Source organism: Centropristis striata, chromosome 3, assembly GCF_030273125.1.
Source record: "Centropristis striata isolate RG_2023a ecotype Rhode Island chromosome 3, C.striata_1.0, whole genome shotgun sequence".
Lineage (NCBI taxonomy): Eukaryota > Metazoa > Chordata > Actinopteri > Perciformes > Serranidae > Centropristis > Centropristis striata.
The window spans coordinates 23,014,292-23,026,307 of NC_081519.1; positions in this window are offsets into that span (position 1 = coordinate 23,014,292).

Consider the following 12,016-nt stretch of genomic DNA (forward strand, 5'->3'; position numbering starts at 1 on the left):
ACACTTAAACACTTGAAGTGAGAAGAGGTAAACAATCTCCTCGAGGTTTCTTCTGAGTCAAACGCTGTTTTGTTTCATTTTTCAAAACAAACCACACACCGAGCTGAACTTTGACCTTTCTGGTGCTTTTCAGACATGTGAAGGAGAGAGGTAACCAACAGAGATCTCTGAGAGGAACAACACACATTTAATTACTGATTGGGTTGAGTTTCCATCAGCTTTCAGCAGCTTCTCTCCACTGATGAGTAAACTTTCGAAACATTTCCTGTTGCGCTTACTCAGACGTACAGCTACAGACGTGTGGATGGAAACATGAAACTGCTTTTATATCTGAAAACCAGCCAGAGTTTATGTCACAGAGTCACATGTTGACTCTGATGTTAAAAGGGCTTTTAATTCACATGAGAGAGACACATGTTGCAACCTAACAGAAGAGCCATTGTCGGCCAAAATAAGAGAAAAACAGTCGGAATGGAGCCACAAACCTTATTTTAAGCCTTAGAATGGACAAACAGTCTACTAAGTCTAAATGAGCATTAATAATAGGTCATAATGAGCATTTATTTATATGATTTTGTCAGAATGCAGATGAGAGACAGGAAACAGGAAACAGATGGAATATCTCTAGCTATATCCTAGTGAGAAAAACTCAAAACTAGACTTGGGGTTGGCTAAATTTCGAGGTTAGGGTGTCGGCCCGAGCTATGATGCACATATTAGTGGACTAAAACATTTTAACTGCCGTGTGTAATCTACACATTTTTACAATTCAAGAGGACAAATTGCTTTGGGCCTATATTAATGATAATTTAAATTTAAAGTGTCAAGAAATAAATGTTTCATTTTGCCGCAGGTTGCCTGTTGTAGAACATTGTCCAACACATTAGACTGTCTGTCGCTCTCTTCTTTCTCTTCTTCTCACTAATTCTTCTTCAATAAGTTATGTAAAATAAGAATGAAAATTATTTCTGTACTCCCACCTTGCACATATTGTGCTGCGTCCTGTCGATGATGTAAGAATGCTGGCTGCATCTGTGGTCACAGGTGTTGTTGTGAGTCGTGGGGTTTCTCTGCAGAGAAAGTGCTGCCTCATGATATCCTCCTGATGTGCTTCTCTCCGTCTCCGAGGCTTAGAGTAAAACCAATCTCACCATTCTTCATGCTTCCCTTGCATATTTGAGTTGTCGGATAGTGTAAAGCGTTGCTTTTGGACGGCGTGACACGTCGGGAAAGATCCCATTACTGTTTGTTTTGCTGCGTTCATGCATCACATCATCCAAACTCAGCAGCTTAGTCCTGATCCTAGATGTACCTGCTGCTGGAAGCACTCAGGCAGGTGGAGCTGAATGAAACCATGCTGCAGTCTAAACATTCCTGTTACATCAAATCCCATCGTGGACTCTGGGAGTATTTATAGCAGCTCCTCGTAATGTTGTTAACGCTCAGCTGTGACGCTTTAAGGGGTGAAAACCCATCTGAAATAAATGGGCAGTAACTAGGCTAATGAGTGTGACAAAAGTAGACTTTGATTGCCAGTCTTTGTTCTGTCTATTGGAAGGAGAGAGAGCAATTAGCATCGCTCTGACAGTCCATCAGAGCCCTGGAAATTGGATTTTGTCCCACAGTGGTTTTCATAAGACCCTCACCATCGCTGTGACACAGCAGCGTCACACCCGCTCTGCCTTATGGCATCGCACAGGCTTACTTGATTATGGTGATCAGGAAAAATAGTTCAGCCCTTAAAAATGCCAAACTACATGCTGAGATTAGAAAACAAGCCTCAGTGTTGAAGGAGGAAGAGAGAGCTGTGTGGACCAGCAGCTCCCCCTAGTGGAACCAGAGTCCCTCTGAGACTCATTTACATTTATTTACATTATTTACAAATCTGAATAATGTGGAATTTAATTAGAATTATGAGGAATGACAGGTTGGCTTTCAGAGGAAACACAGGAAATGAGTTCTTGTTTATCTTATTAGGTGAATTACATTCTGTAGGTGATAATAAAGGTGTTACAGCTTCATGAGGTTATTCACTTTAACATCAGCAACACCACCAGACTGCTGGACACACAGCAGCATCTGACTCGACTCTATATGAATTATTATATATTATTCTTGGAGATAGGTCAGGGTTTATTCTACACAAATGCTGCTATTTCAGCAGTTCAGATGATAACAGACAGTGTTTCCTTTGGTAAATCATGACTTTGTTATTCTTATTACATATAATTTAACTGAATAATAAAAGCAATATCAAATTAATTATTTTGTTATAATAAATTATGATATAATGAACAAATCAAATTTCAATTTCAAATTTCTGCAGGAAAAAGTGTCAAATTTGATCCAATAGAACATCTGTAAAAGCATATTTCTGCTTGTGTTCTCCCACTGTACTTAATAGCAGTGTCAGTAAATATAGTGCAAGGTAACAAAGTTTATTTCACCCGAGAGTTATACCCAAACACAACTCTGAGATTAAGATTAAGATTAAAATTAAAATTCCCTTTATCAGTCCCACAATGGGGACATTGACATCGTTTCAGCAGCAAAGTGGATAACAAAATAACTATAAATAGTAAACAGCAGTATAAACTAGAACTATAAAAAAAATGTATTAGCAAATAAACAAGTAAAAAAAATTTTTTTTTTAAATGCAACATCATATACAGTGTAGACAGAGACAGCAGTTGGATCAAAAGTATCAATTTCACTGTGATTCAGGAAAGAACCAGACAGACTTGAGTTGTGAAAGTGTCCAAAGACTACCATGAATGAATAATAATAAATATGATTTAATTGTGACTTGATAGTGCAGCTTATTATTTATAAGAATGTCCAGATATGCTCAAGTCACCTCAAAGTCTCACCTCAATATTAAACCGTCCAGTTCATACACAAACTGTCCTCACACAGTCAGTTAGTGCTGAGGATGGATCAGCACCACGGACAGCTCTTCACATCCTACTAGCTAAAGTTGGACAGAGAGGCATTTTATTATATCTGCTACTTCAGATCAGCAGACACACACAGGATTATTACATTTAAATAAATAAATATTGTAACCACCTAAGTACTGACAGAAAATTCAAGAAAATAATCAACACAAAAATGACACACATAATATGATGATGGTCCACTGAGCCACTACAGGCTCTCCTCAGTTAACTTCTTTCCTCTCTTTGTCCCTGAAAAGAGCCAAACTAGAAAACTATCCAGGAGTACCGGGCATGAATTTATGTTCCTGTGGCATATTGTGAAGGGAGGGAACCTCCAGCCCTAACCTAAACCTAACTGTAATCTCAGGTGATGTTAGAACATCTGACCTGCTGAAACTCAGAAAAAAACACAACATTGTTGGGCTATTTGATTACAGATCTTAGTTTCCTAACAGTTTCCTTTCTCCACCTGCATGACTGTGACCACTTGACTGTGTTCAGTCACTCAATTTCAATTAAAATGTTCAATTCAATAAGGCTTTATTGGCACGAAACTTAAAAAACAATATTGCCAAAGCACAAGTCCAACTTTTCCCAAATATTCGTACAATACACAATAACAGTAAGATATAAGAATCAATAAAACAAAATAGATACATTTCATAAAATATATGTGTGAGACAAATTGTAAATAAAGACAACAACAATATATCAATATAGTAGTAGAGGAGTGAATGTGTGCTCTTACACACACACACACACACACACACACATATATATAATATATAATCTCTCTCTCTCTCTCACTCTCTCTGTCTTACACTGACATTTAACCTTTATTTACTGTATTTGTGCTGTTTTCTTCTCCACTACTTGGAAGCGAAACAGGTATTTACCTCTCCTCTCCCACAGGCAGCCCCCCTTCCGTGTACATGCTTACTTACAGTCTAGCTCACTGTGATTCTGCTTCATACAGATAACCCCATTAAGCTGTGAGAGTGAGTTTAGTGTCGGAGTCAACGAGCACATTTGCAGCAGCAGCAGTTGGTCATCACTGCAGATAAATAAGATGCAAATAATCTCATTGACTCAGACAGAAACATAAAACACAGAATAATAACACACAGCACCTGCTGATCTGTTATCTGTGGTTAGTAATCATGCTCATGAGATGGAGCACCTGCAGGCACACACACACACACACACACACACACACACACTGAGCTGCATTCAGCTGAGCTCAGAAGTTCGCTGGAAATGTGATATTCATTGTTGGATGACTTTGGCTGAACTTGAACTGTCTCGGGACACAAGAAGAGTTTTCTGTCTGTAAGCATAACCCAAATCTAGTTTTTATTTTGCTGAGGTGGAGCTGCTGTTATTTGTAGAAATATATTTTAAATTAGCCTTTACAGGAGTGGGCCTACTTATCGTGACAAACGGCTTTCTCTTCCCTTCTCCTTCTGAATACTGGAACAATTTTATTATTAATTATTGTAGTCCAAAATGTTCTGAGCCCATAAGTCATCACTCAGTTTTATTTTTATTTCCTACAGCCTATATGACTCATCTTCAACGACTGTCAGGTGAAGGCGGAGGTTCTGTTTCAGCATCATTTCTTAGAAAGTTTAAATTGAGTTTTTCTCCATGCAAACTTCATTATTCTTTCAGATTGACCTGCATAATCATCTGGAAGCTATTTGCATTTCTCCTGGCTAGAAAATAAACTCATAAAAATAAAGTAAACTATATGAATCCGCTGTGAAACAAATCACACAACTTTGAAACAAAACCAATCACTTCTGTTCCAATTATGAGAAGAAGCAACTGTGAAGCCCTGCAGGACCTCCATCACTTTAACTGTATTATAACAGAGCTGTGCTGCACTCATGTTAGTTTACTTTATTATCTGGAAGAGACAAGCTCCACTCACTACTCTGTCATATTAATAACTCATCAGTCTTATGAAACGTCAATCTGGGATATAAATGTGTCAGATACCCATTAGACTGACATTCAGCACTACAAATATCAGTTTATTACAGTTTCTTGTAAAACTAAGTGGCACTTTAATGCTCAGGTTCACTGTGGCTTAGTATTAATATATTATTGCCGCCATGAACAAAATAACAGCGAACAACTGGCTGGAAGCTAGTTTTTTATGACAATCAAAGTTTTTCTTTTCAGCCTTTTTTGTATTGTTATTGTTTAGTTCAAAATAATGTTGGTCTAAACATTAAAGAGCGCTTACAAAACACAAAGTTTAGGCCGTTTCAGTGCAACTCTGCTTGTTAAATCCCTGTTACGGTTTGTTTGGTCTCTTGTGAACGCTCCTGTCGTACTCTGGCATGGACCAAAACAACCTGTGAGAGGGTCTCTGACTGTTTCCAAACCAACCTTAGTGTGGTTCAATTCACTGTGAATGTAATCAGACTCATTTCGGGAAATTAACCAAATGAACAAATCATTGTAGCTCCCTGTGAGATGTTCAGAGTGACAGATGCTGACTTGCACTTCTGCTGAAGTCTGATGTTTGGGTGTCATCTGAGCTGAAGAACATGTACAGGAGATGCTGAATTCCTTTTTTTTTTTGCCTGTAGTTACCCTTGTTCCTTGATAATACACTTGTAATCAGTTGACATACTGATATTTTTGGTTTGACAGTGATTGTATTAGGATGGAAGGCAGCTATAATGAAAAAAAAAAGCCAACATCTGTGTATTCTTGACAGGTATGAATATGGTTGGTTAAATAACTTTATTTGAACTACAAATTACAGGGCTGACTGCACAAATTTTTACCCTGCAGTGAATGTATGAATGTTTGTTTAAACATTTGTTTGTGAAAAAACATTAAACAAATGTTTAAAAATAAGAGATGCTGAATAAAATCACTAAAACAGTGGTGTTTGTAAAATCATTCAAGCTCATCTGGAAGAGAAAGGATCCTTGTGCATGATAGATGCACAAGTCAAAACAGCAATATTTCATGGTGCGTTCTGCTCAGGTGGCAACCTCCGGGTCTGAGCAAGGAGGCAAACTAGGAAGCGCCTTAAGCTGCATTCTACCGAAAATTCCAGCAGGTGGTGCTAAGTTTTCAATGCAACATTTGAATATTTCTCACTTGATTTATTACCTCAGAATTTTTTTTAGAAGAAAATAGAAGATAAAGCATCATATGATTTAGGGCGGGGCTACCTTTGATTGACAGGTCACTAACAAGGCGAGCCGTCACCAGGAGAGAAGCAGAACAAAGCGTATCCACGGCAACGTGCCAATGAACTTTCTGAAACACTGAGTTTTGTGTTTTCATTATCTGTAAGCCAAAATCATCAAAATTGCAAGAAATACAGGCTTGAACTATTTCACTCTATGTGTAATTAATCTATATGATATATGGGTTTCACTTTCTGAAATAATTGACAAATTAATTTTGTATTTTTTTTAGATGTACCTGTACATGAATAAATGATGGTTATTTCCACTGTCTTCTCTTTCTTCCTCTAACCAGGCTCTGTTTTTGTCCCTGAAAAGAGCCAAACTATCCAGGACTACCAGACCTGGAGTTATGCTGCTGTGGCATATTGTGAAGAGAGGAAAGCCTCCAACCCTAACCTAAACCTAATTGTAATCTCAAGCTTTAAACGAAGAGGCCGAAATGTCCTCACTTTCAGAAAAAGTCCTTATTCTGTTGGTTAAAAACTTGTCTCAGCACACACACACCTTTAGTTTGACTCTTGTCCTGTTGTCTCACCTGCTGCAGACACTTTACATAAATCAGACTCCAGACCGCCGGACTTTAAAACACTTTCCTCTAACTTTCAGCCCAAACTGCCTCTGCTCCGTTAAGAAGCCTCCATTAAGCACTTTTTTCTGAGGAATCAGTGAGCTCATCTTGTCTGGAGGTGGATGGAGCGGTTATAAAGTATTCCATTCACAGCGTGAAGTGTCTTTCTTCTTGCTGTCAGGTATTAGAGAGAGGCTATGACACCGCTGTCACACACTCATCTGAATGAATGATTCATGGCGTCGAGGTGAAAAGCTGCAAAGCTCATCACTCCTCTTGGAGAGTGATGCAATGTTGCGAGGATCAAATCACATTTTGAACGTGGAGGGCAGAGAGAGAGAAGATAATGACGGGAGGAGAATGAAAGGAGGAGTCGAGAGACAGAAACAAAGTTTTCTAACCCAACAAACTCAATTTATTTCAGTCCGATAACATCCATCTGGAAAAATGTCGTTTCTACTGTCAAGAGAAAAGTCCACTCTTGTCTTAAATGTTAAAATGTGATTTATATTGTTAAATATACAGTTCTGCACCCAGCAGAGACATTCACACACACTGAGAATCCTCCAGAAAAACTAAAAGCTCTTGTCTGGGATTTTATAGGGTTGATGCTTTTTCCGTCCAACTTCATTTAGGATTACTGCAGTGCCAGGGTGAGGCTGCAGTTTAATGATTTGGGCCACTAGGACAGAAAATCTACCACCTCCTCTCAGCATACGTGTGTGTTCCAGAGATCTGGCACTTTATTTCTCTTTACCAATAAGTCACTTCTATACGTTAAACAGCTGCTGGTTCATCGAGCACTCAGGGACAGATTCACAGGAGAAAGTTGCAGCTCTCAATGAATAAACAATATGCATCTATTCAGTTTATTTACTCAGCCTGCAGCTCATTACACAGTCAGCTGCTGCTCTGCACTGGGGACCAGCAGGAGAGCTTATAGGTGCAGTTCAGTGGTGGAATTTTTATTAGGTCACCAGGCTCCGAAAGTAAAAGACAATGTAGTGAACTTGATTACAATAGTTTAATTCGGCTGCAGTTCAGTGGTTTCTAGAACATTTCTCAGACCTGAACAGGAGAGGTTGTTGGCCGATGATCCTTAAAACAACATGTGACTGTAACTTGGGGGGGGGAATTAAGTAGTAGCAGTTAAAATAAGTCAACGTTGACTTTTGGTTGTATGCAGGACTTAATAAACAGTCTCCTGTCACCTTTATACATCACCTGACTTACTCCTTTGTGCTGCTCATAATAATATTGATAATAATAATAATAAAAATAATAGTATTCAGATCCTTTACTGAAGTAAAAGTAGAAATACCACACTGTGAAATGACTTCACCACAGTAAAATTCCTGAAGTAAAAGAACAAAAGTTTCAGTATCAAGATGTACTTAAAGTATCAAAATTGAAAGTACTCATTATGCAGAATGGACCTACTCAGATTTTTTTATATTACAAATATATTTTTAGATTATTTGTTTTGCTTAATTTTGCAAGCAGTGTTATACTTTTGTAATGACAGGGCTCATTTTAACGACTTAATTTACTGTTATGTGGTTTTATTAAAAATAAATGTCTCGTCACTTTAAATGTATCATGTTTTTTATGTTAAATCTCGACCTGAAATGTAACTGAAGCTGTCAGCTAAATGTAGTGTAGCAGAAGTATAAAGTGACCTAAAATGGAAATATTCAGGTAAAGTACAAGAACCTCAAAGTAAGTAAGTTAGTTACATTCCACGACAATCAGGTTTGTAACTGGAGGGTTGCTGGTTCCAATCCCAGGCCTGAAGTGCCCACTGGCTGTTCGAAGATGGGTTAAATACATCTCTTTGTTTGTGTGTGTGTGTGTGTGTGTGTGTGTGTGTGTGTGTGCCCAAAACTGAATCTTAATCTAACAATTGATATGAATATATGTTGTAATAAGCTGATACACAAGCAACCTACTATATAATGCACTCACTTCAGTCATTTATGCACATTAATTTTACTTAGTGATATTTTTTTTGCCCTGAGTGTAGAGCCCTAGCTCGTAATCTTTGGTTGTGTTGTCTTAATGGACAACATTAAGGCAACGCATTTTTACTCGGTCTTGTCTCAGTCTCAGACAAAGCGGACTCTGGATTTTATTTCAAGACCGGTCAAGACCACAACTGTGCATTTTTGGATTTACTTGTTAATATCGTTAATGTGATTTTGTGTAAATCGTATTGCTTCGAGTTCAACCAATAAAATGACTCGTATAACATTTGAAATTGTTGTCACCGTTAACGGCTGTCACCCCTCCAGCCTCCTTTCACACATCTCAAAAGGTCATGTTTGTGACAGGAGAAGAGGCCGTGACAAGATGTCAGCCAACTAAAAAAAATAGAAAACACAGCAACGCTAACAGAGACGGCTGGGACTGGTCTTGGTCTTGTCTCAGGCTTGACCCCTCAAAGTCTTGGTATTGACTTGGTCTCGGTTTAGGTGGTCTTGACTACAACACTGCGGTTCATACATAACATGTCTCAGTGATGGAGGGAGTGTGATCACAGACTAACAAGCCTCAGTGTTTACTGGACAGTTCACAAAATGTAGCAAACACAACTGTTTAGTTTAGTGTTGTACGTCAAAAATCAAGCTGGTAAACTGCAGCAATTCAAGTCACTAAACATGCTCAGCAAAATAAACATCAAACATGAAGTATGTAAAAACTTAGAGTAAACAGAGGCTGTATGCTGGTCAGAGGTGAATATGAGGCTCCACATGTGATTGTGTGTGCTGCTTGATAAGAGGACTGAGAGTCAGACTGGAGAAAAGAGGGAAGGAGAAGAAGAGAAGATGGAGGTTTGTGGGTCTGGAGCTGCGTCGGCTGTGCTTGAAGAAGATTTGTGTGCTCTATTAGAGAGAAAACAAACAGATTCATCACTCCACCGCCGCAGGTACACATCCCCCCGTCTCTGTGTCTTTCTGTCCCTCTGTCTGTCTCTTTAATTGTCTTTCTTTCTCTTTCTCGCATAAACACAGTGTCCCTCCTCCCCTCCTCTGGCCTCGCTCTCTAACAAATGTTTCTTTGCTCCAGAATGCATCAATATGCAGGCTGTGAGGAGAGAGGGGCCGGGTGTATGAATTTAAATGTCAAGTACACTTGAGTAGGCAGCTGGCTCTGCACATTTGTGCCGTACACAGTTTTGTAGTTGCTGATTTGTACTGTATGTGTGTGTGTAGGTGCAGACAGCCTCCTGTCCGTTCTCAATTTGTTCCTTCAATTTCGACTCAATTTCCTCTCCCCTCTGACTTCTCTCATTTTCTTTTCTTCTCCTCCCTCCTGTGTGCTGCTCTGCTGGAAGCTATGGATTGGAGGAAAGTCAGGGATGTTTATTTGTAAAGCTCAATCTAACATTTATGTTTCAAAGGCTTTGCTGGCAGCAGACTGCAGCAACAGGAGAGGAGGAAAAACCTAAAGCTATGGTGCAACAAACTGAGTGACACACCACTGTATTTCTGTCTTCAGACACAATGACCATGTTAGTGGCTGAACTACTGGACCGCTAATGCTCAAAATACATGATTGTCAGCTAGTCGGAATGTAATATGATCCTAAAACTGTTCCACACTCAAATAATGTCTGCCAGATCGGTGGATAAAAATAATACCCTCTCTAATTGATCACCTTTGAAACAATTCACAAATGTATCAGTCCTATGTAGCCAGTTTATGAGATGCAGAGAGGTAGGTGTCCTCTGTCATCCTCTGCTGGTGACCAGCTGGAGTAAATGAGGCAGAGGCCTGACAGGAACACCTGGTAAAGAGCACGTATATCAAGGTTTTTACATTCCTTCTTCAGTTTGATACGTCGTGTAGAACGTTGTAGAAATATGTGAGCTGCTGTGACAGGAACAAGGTCATCCTGACACAAGGCATGTTTCCAATTACAACGAGCAAACCTCAGTGTTGTAAAACATCGCTTACCGTTAACGCTATTGACCAGAAAACACTGAATTATTTAGTACTACAGGCCAAGTTAAGATCCCCTTATTAGTCCCACAGTGGGGAAATTCACAATGGGGCAGCACATTTCTGCACGTGTGAAAGCCATCCCAGCATTCCCCCTGCAAATACACACACACACACACACACACACACACACACATTCTTGTACTTCTGTCTTTGTGAGGGTCCTCATTGTAATATTGAATTCCCTTGCAAGGTTATAATAGTTTTGGATTTTTCATTAGTTTTAATTTTGTTGTGAATTTTTATTTTCTAATTCAGTTAGTTTTAATGAGTTTTTAGAGTGAGTTTGCTAGTTTTTGTTTATTTTTTATTAGTTTTAGTTTTTTGTAATGGGGTATTTGTTGGGTGGGAGATTAAAAGAGGTCACACATAAATTTTGCCTTTGTTTCCTTTGCCTGATTCATCTTCATCATGAATGAAAAAAGTTGACAAAGACGAAAATGAAGGACATTTTCACTATAATTTTAGTTAGTTTTGTAACTACACAATACAGTTTCAGTTAATTATCATTATCATGTAACCTTTAACCCTTAAAACAAAGTCTCAATCTCAAAAAAGCCTTTAGAGAAGTGAGGACTGGCCGAAATGTCCTCACTTTGCAAAAATGTCCTCACTCTGTTGGTTAAAAACGTGTTCCGGTCCTCACTATGTATTAATTACAAGAACACACACACACACACACACACAGTCCAATCCAGCTAAAATACTCCTTTCATCATGACTTGTGAGAATTTAGAAAGACATCTTTCTCTCCAGTGTTGTAACTGTAACTGGTGGTGACATTTCAACCTGCTATAGACTGAAATGTGTGTGAGATGAACTGTGCAGGATCCTCTGTGTTCTGCTGAAGGTATTTAATTTATTTAATATCAGTTGCCGGGCTGTATCTGAAATGATATTCACAGTTCTGGTTATTTACAACATGAGGATGTTTTGTGTAAAGTAAAACAAGGAGAGGAAGAAGGAGAAGCAGTCAGCAGTGTGGAGGGAACCTCTGGAGAATCCATAATATTGTTCTGCAGTTTAGCTGAAATAAGAACACCAGCTGATATATTTTAAGAGGCACCTCTGAGAGTTTATTTTCAGCAGCACCTGCTAAATCCAGTCTGTGTTCTGTATTCCCTGATGATGCTCACAGTTAATAACAATGTTTGATAAGTGCTCAGTCATGCACTGCACAGCAAAGATAATATTAGTGTTTTATTAGCGTGCGGCAACAAGAACTGCAGATAACACAACATAAGGACATTAAGTACATTTCTGCCTTTTTCTGTCAGATCATTCAAACTC